This window comes from Notechis scutatus, chromosome 4, assembly GCF_049901735.1.
Source record: "Notechis scutatus isolate UNSWTSFEM ecotype Mainland chromosome 4, rNotScu1.2, whole genome shotgun sequence".
Lineage (NCBI taxonomy): Eukaryota > Metazoa > Chordata > Lepidosauria > Squamata > Elapidae > Notechis > Notechis scutatus.
The window spans coordinates 48315424-48327879 of NC_142012.1; the positions used below are offsets into that span (position 1 = coordinate 48315424).

General features: G+C 34.6%; 1 long non-coding RNA gene across 2 annotated transcripts in view; it reads right to left on the reverse strand.

Annotated features, from left to right (window-relative positions):
• Positions 1–534: 534 nt before the first annotated feature.
• LOC148130728 (uncharacterized) overlaps positions 535–12456 on the reverse strand; it is a 69674-nt gene continuing 57752 nt past the window's right edge. The window contains exons 2-3 of one of the 2 annotated variants that reach the window (XR_015749614.1): positions 6350–6447; positions 535–637 (exon numbers count right to left, since the gene is read on the reverse strand). This is a non-coding gene — a long non-coding RNA (uncharacterized LOC148130728). The remainder of the gene's footprint in view (positions 638–6349; positions 6448–12456) is intronic. The other variant, XR_015749613.1, reaches the window with a different exon arrangement.

Genomic DNA, 12456 nt, shown 5'->3' on the forward strand with positions numbered 1-12456 from the left:
GTCTTAGAGCAATTCCAGACAACCAATCTTCCTTAACTTTAACTTTTTGTTGGCATCTACTGGTCATCCAGATGTTTGCAGTAAAATATGATAGGCTTACTTTTAATTTCTTTTAAAGCTCTGAATGTGTAAAATGCATTTAAGATTGATTCATCTTGCTCTATTTTCAGAACTATTCAGAATGAATGAAAATGCTAAATCATATTTACATGATTTGGCATTAACCCTGTTTTGCATTAATCATGTTTAAAAGACTCACCCAGTGAACTCCAGTGAACACACAGAAAAATGCATTTTGACACACCATTTCACTTTCCAGCAATCTTTATAATGTTTGGATAACTATTAGTTTCTATTCTGGTTTGATTGTCCAGAATGGGATCCTCCTAACTAGTACTGGTGAGAGTAAGGCCTTGAAACAGAAAATTTTTCTTTAAGTGCTGGGCAAATAAAGTTGAAAAAGCAGTTTGCAAGTATAAAAGGTTCCATTTTGGAACTCACCTGTGATGACTCGGGGCATGGCACAAAGGCAATATAGTCAGATAATCAGTAGGAGTCCCTTTATTAGCTCCAACTTTGCCCCACTGTCCTGGTTACCTTCTGGCTGGAGAAAAACTCTCCCAGGAACAGCCTTTGGCTGCAGAGAATCAAGTCCAAAATGTGGTCAACAAAAACTGTAACTATAAGTCCAATCAAGGCAGAATGAGGTAATTAGTCCAGCAGGGCAGGAGCAAGAATTCCAGATGAAGGCACAGCAATAAGTCAACACAGTTCGCAAGACATCAGGAGCACAGATAACCAAAGTCAACACAAGATAAACTCACATTTGTTCCCAACAGCTGCAGCACTCAGCATGCATTTCTTTTAAATTTTCTTCCCAGCTGTAGCTAATGAAGAGAATTAGGGCCCTTTCCTCCCCTGTAAGCCATGCAACCCACGTTGCTCTCTTCTCCGTTCCTCCCTGCATGCCCTAGGATGAAGAGGAGGTGGGCCTGGGTCTTCCTCTGAACTCCCTCTCCCTTATTCTATCTCTTCCCTGCTCTGCCCAGCCGAACTTTGCCCTTCTCCAGTTTCTTCCACAGCCAATGAAGCCACACTCCCATTCCCTGTCAGCTGTTCATCTTTCTCCTTGGATTAAGACTCAAACACTGATTGCTCCAGAATTCATAGAAATATACGGAGAGGGAAAGAGATAGACTTGCAAGATTCCATTATTATAGTCATTCTCCATAAAAGTAGTTTTAGCCTTCTTGTAAAGTTCATTTCCTGGTCTGATTTACCCAGTGGGACTGACATATGTAAGGATCTCATCATAATCATTCAGCTATTATTAATATTCTTCCAACATACTAGAAAATCTGCCTATTTCTCGGAAACCCCAATTTGATTAGGATTATAGTGTAGAATTAAAGAGAACACTTAAAATGTACAGATCAAGCAATTGTCAAGGTGCCAGAAATCAGTTAATTGCCCAGAAATCAGTTAATTGCCCAAAAAAAGCTTTATAAAAGCTTAATTAAAAAGAAAATGCACGCTTTTGCTTAAGCAAATTGGGACTGACTTTTTTAGACTGTGAAAAATAAGAGTAGCTCCTATTTTGCAAACTAATTGCTTGCTCGTTGCATGAGGGAAAACAGTGTTTAGAGGCTAGAATTCCACTTGCCAGATGGGAAGAGTTCTACAGCGCACCACAGCACTTCTATCTTTTTATCTGCATTTATATAAACTACCACACAGCATTCCTCCTTGTCCACCCAGTCTCCTACTCAGAGAGTCTTAAATTAGCTAATCAAGTGAAAAGTGAAAAGCCTCCAGCTGTAATCTCAAACACTAGATTTACTGAAAGGAAATATTGATGTTACTCTGGAGCAAGGTCCCAGTCTTGCCTTGCCTTTTTACCCTTACTAACAAATGCCAAAATGCCAAATGACTGGATCCAGTCCATGACTGTTCCCATTCCTAAGACTAGTAACAGCACAAAGACTTTTTACGCTATCATTCTGATATTCTATTCTGATAGTCTATTAAGTACTCCTAGTGAGCTATATGCCTGCTTATTATAGGTAATTGGATTCATTGTCTTGATCAAGAGAAACTCCTAGGTGATAAGCAGGATTTAGAGAGAGCAGGTCAAGAGAACCATGACTTAATTAAAAAATAGCATGTGGGAATTTATTTGAAATTAGAATTTATAAATGGGACTTTCAACATAAAGATGCATTGTGAATTGCTTCTATTCAGGTTTTCAGCCATGCTATCTTCCAAAATATTTTGCTTCCTTCAAAAGTCTTTGCATTTAAAAATTATCTGTAGTAATGAAAGTCTTGCAACAGCAGGAAGATGACTAGTGAAGGATTTTTTCCCCAAGACTAAAGGCTTTTATTTTTAACAATGCATCTTTCAACTGCTTGTCTCCTATATATAAACTAACTGGAAATGAAGCTACCTTAAGAAAACCCTTTCCAAATTCTAGCCCTTTTCATTGCTTTGTCCACAGTGATAGCCGGGTATTCTGTTCAGAGCATGGTTAATATGAGCCCTGATTAATGGAATCTCATGCTCCCCCCCTCCCACTTTCCACCCATGCCAGGTAAGAAAATACCTATTGATTTCCTGTCTGTGATTCTATCTTTTGATAGAAAGTGGGGAAAAGTTATAACAGTTATCATTCTTCCTGTCACTTTTCTAGAAAGGGAAACTTGACCAACTCTTGTCAATTTCACCAGGAAAGTGGGGTGTGGAAAATTTCACTAGTCTACTACTGAACCGGTTAAGTCAGAGAGCAGGGATTAGTGAAGAGGGTACCAACAAAGCATATACCAGACAAATGGAATGATAGGACAGAGTGAAGCTGGCAAGCAGGCACAATTTTTGAGGCACAATTCAGGTGGCTTTTGCCTTCCTAGACAGTTGACAATGACATCATTTATTACACTGGGATAAGCAGGAAGTGCAGAGCAGCCCTGAGAAAGAATTCACATGTGGAGAATGAGTGCATTATTAATATAGTAAATATAATATCAGGGTTCTTTCCTGTGAAATGTCATGTGCTGTTTCTGAAAGCTTTTGCTTTCTTAAGCTGCTTGAGGAAAAGTCAGATAATGTGGTGTAAGATAAAGATTATATTCATTTATCAGTTACAGAGTTTCTAAATTTCAATTGCTGATATTTTGAAGTACTAACCTTTCCATTCCTTGATTATAACTGCCATTTGTATATGTCAGCATTTTCTGCACTTTATTTTGTTTTGTTTTATTTTTTATATTTTTTTAAACCAAAAATACAAATCTCTATTCACATTAACAGTGTTTGTGTCATTATTAATAAATACCTCTCCTTTTATACATAAACATCAGCTCTTATTTTTATCCTCCACCCATTTGTGCCACCTATCCCAAACCGCATAATAGTCCGAATCATCTTTGCCTCTTAATTCCATTGTAAATTTATCCAGTTCCGCACAATCCATTATTTTTTGTGTCAAGTCTTCTTCGGATGGTATCTTTTCCTTCTTCCATCCCTGTGCGAAGGCTATTCTTGCCGCAGTTATGATATGTATAATGATGTATCAGATGACCTTGCTCAATTTTCCCTTAATTATTCCTAATAAGAATATTTCCGGTGTGAGTTCTAATTTGTGCTCTGTAATTTCTAATAACCATCTTTGTACCCTCATCCAATATTTTTTAACCTCTGGACACTGCCACCACATATAGAAGAACGTTCCTTCTTTGTGTTTACACTTCCAAAATTCTGCTTTTGTGTTTGGATAAATTTTGGCCAGTCTTGCTGGGGCTAGGTGCCACCTACAAAACATTTTATATTGATTTTCTTTAAATGCTGTTGACAATGTCAATTTTCAGTTGTCAATCCACATTTTTCCCAATCCTCTGAATTTATATTATGCCCTACATTTTTTGCCCAGGCAATCATTGATCCCTTTACTATTTCCTTTTCTAATTCCACTTCCAACAAATAGTTATATATTCTTGTTATAAATTTTATCTCCTTGCCTGTCAAAATTTAGTCCAGTTGTTCTAAGTCCTTTTCTATCCCTTGTTCTTCTAAGTCTTTCCTAAGTTTTGTCTGAATTTGTAAGTATGACCACCAATCTATAATTATGTCTTGTTCTTTTAATTTATCAATCGTTTTTAACTTCCCCTGATTATCTAATAGTTCTTCATATCTGATCATTTTCCTTGTATCTCTCATATTTGGATGTAATATCGCTTCCATTGGTGAGACCCATTTTGGTATCTTCATATAATGTTTTCTTTTAACCTTTTCCCAAGTTTGCAGTAGTGATTCTCTTATCAAATGTCTATGGAAGTATGAATGTGTCTTGTTTTTCTTGTCCCATAAGAAGGCATTCCACCCTGCTTGGAGGTCATGGCATTGTTTTATTTTATTTTAATGAGGATTGTGACAGTTTCTGTAGTATATGAATGCATAAAGAATTGTAAATGCTTAAGAAAATTGATTTGCAGCCAGAAACCCTACTTATACAAATTAGTGCTATGCTAATGAGGAACACTTTTATGAGAGCGAAAGACTGGTCTAATGAATAAGGTCTGTAGGTCAAAGTCCTCTGCTAGAAGATCTGATGGATTACCATCTCAATGTGTCCTTGGCTGCCAGAATCCAGGAGAGCTATGTCTCATAGTTTATAGACTCAAGACATGAAATACAAACAAATCTCCCTGATGTATGTTCAACATACCCTAGAGACAGATAAGAGAGTGTTAGAGTAGAATTAGCCATCAAGGAAGTATAGCAGTACATTTGTTAATGAAGACAAGAAAGAAGGGTGAGTCTAATTCAGAAAACTAATAGAAAAGGGAGAACATTCCTAGAGCCTAGTTAGCAAGATGATTGCCATTTTATTGCCTGCTGTTTGACAAGTGTGAATAGAATGAGAAAAAGCTGAGCGTGGGTTCGTCTCTTTATTCTTCTCTTTTCTTTGCAGTTATGAGTAAATGCCAACTTTCATGCCTAAATTCTGGCTTGTGCTTACTAGTCCAAATCAATCATAATTTTATTTTTTTGAAGATGATATTGGAGCAAGGGGGGGCGGAGTTTCAATTTTCTCTAATAAGATAGAAGTATGAGACTGGAGGCAGGCAATTCATATGTTGAATTCTTAACAAAGTGGGAAAGGTATGAAACAAGCCCTGTTCTTATGACCTAAGCACTCATGTAAGAGTCATTATTTACTGTGAGATAGTAATAAAGGACTGAAGCTTTCTTTTTTTAATTTTAAAAATTACATTTACACAAATGTTAAAAAAAAGTGCTGGGTTTCCATCATCCAATCATGCTGCCATATTGAAGCCAATGATTGTTGCTGCAGATCCCTTGGAGTCAGTTATTTACTTTTGAGGCAGGCAGCTTTTGCATGCTGTGTCAAAGCGGCAAAGTTAAATACTTATAATGTATTATATTAGCTGGTAGTTGTTGTTTTTAATCAAGGTAGCTTATCAGAATTAGTGAATGTGCTTGTCTGACTTTGTAATTTGTCTGCCATGAAACACACAAACTGAGAAATGAATAACCAGTTCAACCAGGAAATATACAGGTCCCTCCAATGATGTGGAAGAAACAAGTATCAGTCATTTCATTCTTAATAGAGATGTATTGTATAAAGATAACAATTATATTTTTTATTCATGTTAGTTTATTGCAGGGGTCCCCAAACTTGGCAACCTTAATACTTGTAGACTTCAACTCTCAGAATTCTCCAGCCAGCTATGACCATCATTAAGTGTCGTACATTATGATTCTCGACTCTTGACGAATATATCTTTTCTTTTATGTATACTGAGAATATTTACACCAAGACAAATTCCTTGTGTGTCCAATCACACTTGGCCAATATTCTATTCTATTCTATTCTATTCTATTCTATTCTATTCTATTCTATTCTATTCTCTGGCTTACTGTGCCAATGATGACCTTTACATTCTCTTATGACAGGCATTTCTAGCCCGAAAGATGTAGAATTTACATCTCCAATGGGAAACACAAAGAAGCTATGTGCAAGTCAATTCTACTGAACAGCTAGTTATATCTACACAATCAGGTTTTTTTTCATGCATACGTACTCATGCTATCACACCGTTATTTTGCATCCGTTTAGAGTTAGAAATGTTACACAGAACCCAGAAAAGGATTATTTGGGCAAAGAATGAAAAGCATGAAGTAAGGAAGAGAAAATGAAACATACATGAAAACCATTTATGGTGTTTATCTATACTTTTATTTTCATGAAAGCCAGGAGAACCCATTTCAGTTCATACTTCATTTCACTATTGCATTTTATGTTTCATTTTTATATTTTTAAACTTCTTACCTCTCTCTTTTAGCAGTTCTCTTCAGCTCCAGCCAATCACAACTTTCTTCCCAAATTTAACATATTCTTTTATTTTAGGAAGTTGGTTATCATTTATTCTGTTGATACAATCAAAACACTTCAATGTATACTGCTCACTCAGTTTAGTAAGTATTAAATCCATATTCATTCAGTACCCATTCACCCTTGAAACTATTTCTTTTTTATCACATATACTTCCTATGCACTCCATTCCTTTTATATACAACTTATCTTTATGTTTTACATCTCAAATTTTACTTCCAGATAATGATATGAAAAAAAATTGCTTCTGTAGATTTCTGCATTTATGTTAAATTGTGTTCAATTATTTAATTATTCCATATGACATATTCAAAATTACTCATTAAAATTCTAAATTCTCTTATTGTTATTAATTCACCTTATAATGTAAAAATATCTATTCCATTTATCCCTCTTTCTCTAACTTCTAGCCCTTTTTTATTAGCCATCATCTCTCACTCACAATAAAGTTTTAATTATTTGTTTCTTAGCTTGTCTCCCATATTCCTCTTTTGGATCTTTATCTCTATCTATTTCCAGTTCTTGGCCCTTCCTGTTAAACATTTCTCCCTTCTCTACCCAATTCCATTGTCTCATTTTCAAGTTATCTACTCTTACTCCTATTTCTCTCCCCAAAAAATCTCCCTGCAGTTCCAATTCCTGTTTAACTTCCCTTGAAATACTCTCCCCTTGGTTTATTTAATTGATCATTGTCATTTTTATTTCTATCTCCTTTTTGTCAATTTAACAAACACAAACTTCCAGAAAATGGCACACGCTGAGGTATTATTTTCTGTAAATTCTGTAAATTCCAATTCAAAGGCTAACCTTTCCCAATTTTCCAGATGTGTTGTATTTCAACTGCCAGGTTCCTATAAAGTAGTTTAACTTAGGCAGTTAAGCACTTTTGTGTGGTTCAGTAAGCTATTTTAGACATTAAAAATGTTTGTAAATATATTTTGCTCTGCTTATAGGTAACCATTGTTCAGCGTACATATTTTATCAAGCAAATGTGCCTACTTCTGTATTTGGGGTCTCTAGTTTAAAAGATCATAAAGTTTACAGATATGGTAAGGTGAAACTATGTGGCAGTCTGGAAAATTTTCAAATATGTGCACCAAATCCTAATATTCTCAACAATATCCATGTTCTCTGCCATATTCTGATTGCTGAAGCTTTGATATTCAGGAAGACTATACTAAACAGCTATTATCAGAATAAATAACAATAGACAAACTGTGCAAATGTTCTGACACAATATAATACAGTTTCCTGAATATCAACTTTACTGAATAAAAACTTCCGTACACATGAAGTAAGATGTCATGACTTGCACCATTTTTGTCAAGCTATTCTTTTCACCGGCTAGTTTTTCTATATGTTTATATAGTTAGGATTTATCCATACAAATCTGAAAGTCTTTGATTAACATTTGCTTAAAAATATGAATCTAGTAATATGAATCTCACAAAGCTCACATTAGATGTTACTTTTGAACAATTCCTCAGATCAATTTTTAACTTAATTAGAAAAGTAATATATGACAAGCCAAACACCTTCTCATACTTGTCTATGTATCAAATTGGAAGAGGTTTTTCTAACTTCCAGGAGACAAACAAATATATTAAATATATGTTCAACATCTACTACAATGGCAATAAAGGCTGATTGCAAAACACCTTAATTATTTCAAGATAATCTGAAGTCTCAAATTTTCTTATTTCCATCCATGTATAGGGGAATTCATTACAGTGCTAAATAATATTCCTGGGTCAATTCCTGGGTCTAGGAAAGAACAGGTCATTTCCTTTGAAAAAGCTTGTAAATACAAAAATTTGTAAAAGTTCATCCATCACTATTTGGAAACCCACATATCTGGCTTCATTAGTATGCACAAGAGAGTCAAAGTCAGTGCCAGACCTAGTCAGAAATAAGGTAACATGACACAAGGTGAGGTGAGGCGAGACCAGTACAGAAGCCCAGAAGAGCAATCTAGTTAGCTGGTGTAAAAGTAGTACATCCCCCATGGTGCACCAAGGATAGAATGAACTAGCAATCTAGGCTGCCAGGACTGCGTTGTATCTAGCATTTGTGGAGTTCTCTGATATTGTATGCCATATGCTAAATAAACAAACAAACAAACTTGCATATCAAGATTATGACCAGTTAAGAAGTGCTTATATAAAGAAATACTAGTTCACTAGTACACACAATCACTGAAGGTTAGAAGTGAATATTTCTGTTTCTGGTTTTAAAAGCAGCCTTATAAAGGGAAATCAGGATCAATATGCATACCACATCTAATGCTGGCTTTATAGGTCTCCCTCCCACAGTTGGAAGTGCTGGTTTCAAGGACAGATGAAGCACAAAGCTTGTGACAAGCAGCAATATATAAAGACCACATGCATACTGATCTTGATATGAATAGAAACTGACAGTCCCATTAATACATGGATAAAGAGATGTATAGCATATATTCATATTTCAAAACTCTTGATTATTGCTACCATGATATCAGTGTATGAAATCCTGTCAATAAATTCAAATTTTTCTGTAGCGTTTTAAAGATATCTTCATAAACTAATTTTTTTTAAAAAAATGAATAAAATTATCTTGTCTTGAATTAGAAACAGGGTTTTCATAAGGATAATCCTATTTCCTATTTTCTAATTATAAGAATGAACTGATCAATTGCTTCAATTTAAATCCTGTCAGAGGTCTATTGGTTTACCCACCTAAAGTAATAACTTCCCTTACAAGATAAAATCAGTTTGCAGAAAATATTTGCCTGTGTTTCAGAAATATATCCACAATTCTATTCTAACCATATTCACACAGAAGAAATATCTTCTTAAACAGGACTTTATTACCCTTTCCTGGGAACAAGCTTCATTCAATTAATGGACCTGTCTTAATTTATTAAATAACTGATTACTTGATTATGTGATGCCAAATTACTATCAGCTCTTAGTGACCACAAGATGTTCTGTTTCCAGCCTGGTCCTTCAAGTCTTTTAAAATGCAACCATTGTCACTGTAGTTGAATTCATATCTCTTTCTGCTGGTTATCCTCTTCTTCAGCCTCATGGACATTACAGTATCTTAAGTTGGTATTTGAAGACTCTTGTGTTGTGAAATATTTCTTATCTGTGATCCTTGGCAGTCTCGTACAGTTTTGGCAAGGTTTGTGCTTATCAAAGTTAGTTTGCAGCAGCCTTTTAACTGGGGATTCATAAGAATCATTAAAAGGTTTCCGTTCCCTTTGGTTTGTGTTTGTTTTATTGGAAAAGGGTTTGGGTCAGAACAGCTGCCAGTTCGCACTGGTTCTCTTGAGCTTTTGACCCTGCCCACCTGTCCTTTCATGTCCTTTATTTCCTGGGTTTTGAGCTCAGGTGAGTTGCGGCAGAGCAGATTGCCACACCTCAGCTGTTTGAAGCTCTCATAGAACCTGTAGTGAAAAAGGTTGAATCCCATCACTGGCTTTGGTCCTTGGAGTTGTGAAGCTTGGACACAACCTAGTGACTGAACAACAACAATCATTGTTTGAATTTCTAGGAATCAATTGCTATTTGTCTATTGATGTCCATACTAATTTGAAATGAAACCTCTTCTAAGTTCAGAGATCTTTCAGAAGACTTTCTCTGTTCTATGATTGTTATGATCTTTTATGTCTTTACAGATGTTATTTTAATACTAGATTTTTAAAATTGATCTAACTGATACAAAATTGTAAGATCGCTGTCTTTCTTGGCTTTAATTTATTTTATGTTCTTGGCAATTTTTACCATGTGTTCTGACACCCAATTTGCTTTATTCTATTTTTTGTTTTTGGCAGTCTCTTTTTGCATTGATCCTTAACAACTTTGATTTCATCCCTATACTGTACATAAGATTTAGCACTTTAAAGCAATTTCTGATGTTTTCCTTGAAAGTGATGGGTACACAGCATGCTAAAAATTAATATCATGGAGATTGATTGGCTTTGTCTTTCTGTTTTAGCTTGACTTGGAACTAGGATGTAAGCAGTTCAGTGTAATTATAACAGTTAGACTCTGGCTACATCTTTTCTGTTTTTACTGAGCCCTTCTATCTCCTTGTACCAATAATATAGCCAATTTGATGTTTATATATTCCATCTGGTGATGTCCATCTATACAGGCATTGTTCTGAAATTTTAAAATCAGCATCTGAAAAAGATGGAAGAAGCCTGGCAGATAAGTACCTGAGGCTGTAGTGTGGTAGTAAGCAAAGGGAAGTAATTATTTATAGAAGCAGTTATACAGTTAATAAGCTCCAGTTAGTAGACATGGTCTCAAATTAAGCAAAATATGGACAAAGTGGTTGTAAAATGTGCCTACTATTTTTCATCTATCAAATGTACTTCTAACTGTCTAGGTTAATTTAATTTATGGTAGCACTGTAATTCAGGTTTCATTGACATTGTAATAGTCTGTGCATCTGGCATTTCATTCAGTTTATGATCTAATGTGAAATATCTTATATGTAACAATCAATGTTTTAGACCTGTTCCATTGGACAGACTACTACCCCATATAGAATCAGTGGAAGGCCACCTAACAGCCATGTAGTTATGATATTGACAAAAGAAATTATTTGAAGTCTAACTTACACATGAGAAAGAAAATATACTTCATTTCCTGAAATGCGTTTCTTCATTTCATATGGCCCAGGTACTCTCCTCAAACTTTCTTGTAAATTAGTTCTTTAACTATATGTTTTAATTGTGTAATCGTATTTAAAATGCCTTTAATTTTATATAGGTTTTATCTACCTTTACTAATGTTATTAACTAATGGTATCAGATTCTATAATTAAGTCTATTGTAATTACATTTGGAGACAATCCAAATCCAATCTTTATTACAGTTGTAGACCAATATTTGGAGACAATAGCACTTTCAATTGCAGTAGAAATTGAACTGCAAAATAATAAAAGTAAATTGCTAAAAGTAATCCAAAAGATTGCCTCTGTCTGTTTGGTCCATCTCCAAAGGAAAAATGATCTGCCTTTATTAAGAAATCTCAAAATGAAAGAGCTGGAAATTTTACTTTTGTTAACTATGGCAGCTACATCATTACCTTTTTAAAAATCAGATATGGATACGGATATGGATTTAGGTATGCATATATTTCCTATATATAAAACAGTAGTCATTAATGAATAATTAACATTAAATGAGTACATTAATGGCAGTTTTCTAACTTTCACCACCATTTTATAATTTCCACAAATTTATCTTTACTTTAAAATATAGCAAGAAATTTTCACTGGCAACTAAATATTATCTGTTTCTCAATCTATGAGATTTTTTTTAAAAACTTTCAGTTTATGTAAGTCATTCGAGAATACTGAGAATATTAATACTGACTATTGTTCACATATTATGAAAAATAAAAATGAAGTGTATGTATGCCCATACTAATAACACCTTTGTTAATACAAAGCTTTCATTTTACCTTGACTTCCCATCTACCAAGAAATAATGTGCTTCACCTAAGGATGGTATGGTGAACAGATTTCAGAAAGCAAACATGTTTGCTAGTCATTCTAGGTAGGTATCAAAATAATGCCCCTAATAACTGCTTCCCGATACTTAATTTTTAATTAGATGGGGAACTGACAAAATAACCCACCCTTCCAAAAACACAGTCTTTCCGGTGATGTTATTCTATGATGCAAAAGAGAACCAGTTGGATTCTTACAGTGTAAGTGATCTTACAGAAATGCCCTCTTATCAGAAAACCAGATGAACTATTTGCAGGAACTGCAAACCAATAATAATCCTTAAAGAAAAAGTTAAAAACTCAAACAGCAAATGCATATACTTCAGCTGATTTCAAATGACAGCGATTTATTAATTCAAAAAGAGAAGAAGTTTTGCAGTAGAAATAGATAGTGGACATAAGTCTTTCTAAAGAAGATAATACTGTATATAGGTATAAGTCCACTGAACAAAGGTAACAACTAGAATCAAGAGACATATAAGGTGTTTGCAAATGAAACATGGTCAGAGCATTCAGAAGGAGACAATGGAAAACAAGATA